Source organism: Strix aluco, chromosome W (genome assembly GCF_031877795.1).
Source record: "Strix aluco isolate bStrAlu1 chromosome W, bStrAlu1.hap1, whole genome shotgun sequence".
Classification (NCBI taxonomy): Eukaryota; Metazoa; Chordata; class Aves; order Strigiformes; family Strigidae; genus Strix; species Strix aluco.
This window is the reverse complement of record NC_133970.1, coordinates 48,560,015-48,566,258: the sequence shown is the minus strand read 5'-3', so window position 1 is coordinate 48,566,258 and position 6,244 is coordinate 48,560,015.

Sequence of the window (6,244 nt, the reverse complement as noted above, 5' to 3'; positions counted from 1 at the left end):
GGAGACTCCCCTCATAGTGCCGGAGCTGGATAATCACTTCATCCACTGTCTGAGTCTGGGTGTCTCGCCACCAGGACGCTACTGCTAATGCTTTGGAATGTCCCTCTGGTCCACTTTGCAGGAACTTCCCCCACATCAGCTGTGTGCAAGGGGACTGATCTGGATCCATTGGTGACTGCTCATCATTCAGATCACCATAGATCATGTCAAACACAGCCATTTCCCTGAGGTTTTGGATGCCTTTCTCCATGTCGGTCCACTTGCCCAACCGACATAGAGCATCATCCTTGTAGAGGTACCTCTCCCTCACAGCGAGCAGGAGTCACCTCCAAAGGCTGAGGGTTTGAGCCTGTTTCCCTATTGCCTTGTCAACACCAGCCTGCTTGGCTAAAGGTCCCACCTGCTTGGCCTCTCTCCCCTCCAATTCCAAACCAGCAGCTCCACTATCCCAGCACCGGAGCAACCAGGTGCAAATTTGCTCACCTGGACTGCGGCCGAAATCCTTCCGCATATCTCGCAACTCACTGAGGGATAGAGATCGGATGGTTACCTCCGGCTCTTCCTCCTGCTCTCGTGATGGGCCTGGTTCATTATCACCCTGTGCACTGCGAGGGGATTTTTTGGTATATTTGGTTTTCCGTATCGGGGCGACTGATATTGGTACTGCTTGTCCCTCTGGCCCAGCTGCTGTGCTGGTGGAGGCGACGGGTACTGGCACTGCCTGTCCCCCTGGCCTAGCTGCTGTACCAGCAGGTTCACTTTCAGACCCTGCAGCTCTTTCGCCCCCTTGAGGGCAGTGATCAGTGTTAAGGGCGATGCGGTAAGCATGGGCAAGCCCCCAGCACATCGCAACGACTTGTGTCTCCCGGGGTTTGTCAGATTGGCAGCACACCTTTTCCAAACACTCCACCAGTTTATCAGGACTCTGCACTTGTTCGGAGTGAAATCCCAGAATGTTGGGGGTTACCACTGACTCAGGCACTTGCCCATCTTTTCCCACACACCTTGCCATTTATAGCTATCTGCCCCCAGGGCAGGTTTCCGGGTGGTGCTATTGTTGGAGAAGTACCGCATGGCCCAAAACAAGATCTGGCAGACATTCAGAAAGCACAGAGCCGCAAGCACAGTGGCCTGGGTGCTCCAGGGATAGCTGAAACTCTCAAAAACCGAGAGGATCTCTTCCCCTGGCTCACCCATAGAGGGGGTGAGACCCCAAACAAAAGACCAGGCAGCAAACAGGTACGGGTTCACCCCCACAAGCAGCAAAACGAGCCCATTATAAGCAGACAGTAACCAGTAGAGCAGAACAAGACCCTTGATACATTTTCCACCGAGAACAAACACCAGCACTAGGAGCACAGAGTGGAGATGAGGATTAATCCAGCCCCACCACGCAAGCAAATTGCCCAGCATTGCAAACGTTTCTTATCAAACAAATGCAAATAAAACCAGAAAAAATTACACCTAACAGATTGCTCTAACACACCTTCTCCTTTTGTTTTTATCTCAGTCTTCTCCAGCCCCACGTTGGGCGCCAAAGTTGTGGTGGTTTAGCCCCTGCCGGGGTCTGAGACCATGCGGCCACTGCCCCTCCCCCACAAAGGGAGTGAAATAGAAAGCCCTGATCTGAGATAAGGACAGGTTTAATACAACAGTGCAATAGCAACACAACCAACAACAACAATAACAATAACAGTAACAGTAATAACAATGAACAGAGCAAGATATCTACCAATACAGCAGTGAGAGAAAACCTGGCTGCGCCAACCCCACGCATGGCATATGAATAACCCGGCTAGAGCTTCCTCCCCCACTGCTGGGGAAACTTAACCCTATCCTGGCTAAACCAGGACAGCTCATTAATCTTGCTGAATGAGAAGTGAAGATCTGTTACAGTCATTGAGTAAAGCTTAACATTGAGCCTTGAGAGGATGAACGCTTTGCCTGGAAAAGACTGTCAGTTGAGGGAAGCAATGACAAAAATATTTGTTAGGTGAGTAGATGAGGAATTCAGTATCCTTGCTTGAGCACTGGGTTGTACAACATTGTGTTTGGCCATCACTTTTGGTACTCTTACTGCCTGCCTCCTTGTTTTTAATCATGAACATGTTGCATGCTCCATCTCCTTATCCAAAATGTAACTGGTGCCAGAAGTAAGCCAGATCAGCTCTGGTGATCCTCATACACTTAAGCAGCATGTAGTAGTTTTCCTTTTTGATTCAAGTTTCAACATCATTACAGGGTTCTCCATACCTGTCAATACCAGAACCACCACACTGAAAACAGAATAAGTACTGCCTTGAAAATCATCACAGCAGAATCAGGCCTTCAGGTTTAAATTCTTCAGCTCTATCACCTTGTCTTGCACATCATACTATTTGTACAATGGAAATAATAACTGGGCAAGGAATCCTATAACCAAAATAATTTTCACTCTCAGTGAGAAGAGGCAATGCACTGCCCATATTGTTGTCATCACCATAAAACTCTGACATAAATAAATTTTGCTATAAAACCTCCCTGTCCCAGCAGTCACAAGCCAGCCACAGCTTCTAAGCTCCGTGCTACTGGGGTGTCTGAAGGCAGCTGAGTAGCAGCGACACCCACACACATTGCAGGGGACAGACACCTTCCCGGCTTTGCCCCTCTGATGGGGGCGCACCAGTCTAACAATGCGACTGCTCACCAGCCGGTGACCGATACCCAGCTCGCCCCCAGCAGCGATCCTGACAGAACGAAAGATCCTGCCGCGCTGACTGGAAGTGGAAATGAGAGAGAACCCGCCTCCTTTATATACTGAGCATGACATCACATGATATGGAATACTCCAATGGCCAATCTGGGTTGGGTGCTCCGGCTATGCTCTCTCAGCTCAAGAAAATTAACTCTATCCCAGCCAAAACCAGGACACCCATTTATAAATATACACAGTAGAAAAGGTGTTAGGGAAATTGTGCAAAAAGGAAAATCAGAGTGAGGCATGACCTGAGCCTCCATGTGTCACAGCTAAACATAGAAGGTGGCACCCATGTGCAGCACCTGAGACAGAGCAAGGCCGTCTCTGGCTGCCGAGCATCTCTGGACACAAAGCTGCACATAGGGCTTTTAGGTGCCTTCCTTTTGGGATGCTTAAGCTGAGGCCCTGGTTTCACAAAGTGTTTGAGCTGCCCTGCTGAAGGAACTTGAATTTCGTCAGGTGTTTGGAGCAAATCTCCAAAAATCATGCCCTGCATGCAAGTCTCACTTGGGCACCTGAAGTCACTTTTTAGTCTCAAAAATCATAGCTTCATATTTGGCTCTGGCCAAACAAGACAGATTTGAAGGCATAGTCAGAGAGTAAGAAGAGGAATTAGATATAAATCAAACAAGTGCAAGACTACTGCATTTGACTGCCTCTTCCTGCTCCCTAAACTCTTCATAGTCTAAAGAGTGTCAAAGGCATACAGTGGAGACAGGTGAAAAGTACAGTTCCCAGCATGGTCCTGAGTGAGCTGCATTGTTTTGTTTTCTTAGCTGAGGCCTTTGGAGCCAGTGGAAAAAGAAAACCAACAAAACTCTCAGTTGTTCACTCTACTGCAAGTGAAAAGTAAAGAAGAATAAGCAGTGTAGGGGGGAGGAAGATAGCAGGAGTCATTTACAGGTTGCCAAATGGAGAAAAAATGCTCAGAAAGAGTGATAAAGGAAGGGGTTTTTGGAGAATGCTAAGAATGATGAAAAATTCACTTGAATGAAAAACTGGAGACGACTTAGATTTTCCCTCCTGCCCCTGTGTCTCATTCAGGAAGAGGAAAATTCAGAAAATGAGTGCAAGCTGGACACAAAGAGGTTAAGCTTAGAGAACAAAGCAGTAAAGTCAAAAATATGGTGACAGATCCTGCTCTTGTTTATCCTGAGGTAAATCTTGAATTATCCCATTGGAACAACTCTGGGTTTGCCTCAACACAACTGAAAGCAGAATGTGGCCCTTGCACAATATGTCCAGATGTTCTTTTTTTCTATGATGAAAATGTGAGAGATTCAAAGAGATCTCTCAGATTGATCAAATTCACAGCCTCCACCCTCTCCCTATGTAGCTCTACTGAATTCAGCCGAGTTACACCACAGACAAATAGACTTTTGGCTCACGGAATTTATTTTTTTTCAGTGTTTTACAATAACATTTTTTTTTTCTTCTTACCTTATCTGCAGTCTGTGGGGGGAACCAACAACCTGCAGAAGGAAATATTCCCCTTGTGTCTCCTGGGCATCATGCCAGTGACAGATAATCAGCAGTGTAAGGAACTGAAGTAATTAATGCCTCAAACATTCATGGACACAAAAAACCTCAAGGACAAGCTGTGGCCTTTGTGATTAGTCTAAGGGATGCTGCCCAAGGAAGCGCGGAGTGTATCAAAGGATGCACATCCTCACTCCCTTGCGGTTGTATTGCCAAACTGCTTAGATAAGCCCCAAAGGGAGGAACTGTACTGCTAATCACTGGCTCCATTGTGTAAGCCTGATACTTTGTGACTCTACTGTGTAAGCCTGATATGATCCAGGCCTTGCTAATGACTTCGCCATTGAAGAGGTGATAAGGACTGATAAGAGGTGAGCATCTTGCCCCAGAAGGGCTAGAATCTGGATGATTGCCCAAGAAGCATGAAGTCAGCAAAAATCTGTGGAAACTAGGGGAGAAATAAAGGCAGCAGGGCAAGCATGACCACCAACTCAATTGAACAAGGGGGTTGGCGCACCCCATTCCCCCTCAATGCATGTGCAGAACCCATGCTCCACCTTTTCCTCGTCTCCCATGGAAATGACTTGGTGGAATACCTGCCTCTCTTTGTCTAGTATGCTAATCAGCTGATAAAATGAACTTAAAAGGTGACAGAAAACTTTGCTGTGTGTGTACCCACCACCCAAGATTACCGGACCTGAGACAATGCTGGAACCTGGGGTGGTGATCTGTAGTTCTTTGACTCTCTTTCTCTCCTTTCTTTTTCTTTCCTTTCCTTTCTTTTCTTTATTATAGATTTACAAGACACCACATTGCTTATTATCCTTTTTCAAGTTTAAGCTTTTTCTACTGCAAGTAAAACATTTTAACTGGTCGTCTAGTGTCATTTCACCTTAATTTAACACAAGGGGATCACAGAACCTTTATGACTCTCTGGGCTCCCAGTCCACGTCATAACAGCAGGCAGAGAGGTAATCCATTATTGACACTGAACTGCCTGGTGCAGGTGTATATTCTTTATTTCATCTGTTTTACGCACTAAGTCTCTGGCTGAATGATCTCATTTTGCACAGATTCCCTGCACTTTGTAAAGAAGCCCAGAGATATAGAAAGGATCCATCATTTTACACTCCCATACCAAATTCTGGGAGTGTATAAGCAGGTGCTGAGACATGCTGGAGATTCAGAAAATCAAGGTAATTACAAAAGAAGATGGATAGTAGGTTTAACTCACTTCACTTCCATGGATGTGCTCATGCTTATTGCAGGAGCCAAATACTGCTCCAACGATACAGAATCCCAGAATCCCAGAATCATCAAGGTTGGAAAAGCCCTTGAAGCTCCTCCAGTCCAACCATGAACCTCACATTGACCATTCCCAACTCCACCAGATCCCTCAGGACCGGGTCAACCTGACTCTTCAACCCCTCCAGGGATGGGGACTCCCCCCCTGCCCTGGGCAGCCCATTCCAATGCCCAACAACCCCTTCTGCAAAGAAATCCTTCCTAAGAGCCAGTCTGACCCTGCCCTGGGGCAGCTTGAGGCCATTCCCTCTTGGCCTGGCGCTTGTTCCTTGGGTCAAGAAACTCATCCCCCCTCTCTGCACCCTCCTTTCAGGGAGTTGGAGAGGGCCAGGAGGTCTCCCCTCAGCCTCCTCTTCTCCAGACTAAACCCCCCCAGTTCCCTCAGCCGCTCCCCATCAGACCTGTGCTCCAGACCCTGCACCAGCTCCGTTGCCCTTCTCTGGACACGCTCGAGTCATTCAATGGCCTTTTTGGAGTGAGGGGCCCAAAACTGAACCCACTCATCGAGGTGCGTCCTCACCAGTGCCGAGTACAGGGGTAAGATCCCTTCCCTGTCCCTGCTGGCCACGCTATTTCTGATACAGTGCACAGGATTTGGGGAGAGCAAAGAGGGAGGTTTTGGGGGGGCTAAATGTGTAGCACCCTGCCATTTCCCTTCCCTGGAAAACCCTCCATATTGCGAGGCTGAGAAGGTCATGGGTAGAGAACAAAAATACCCTGTCC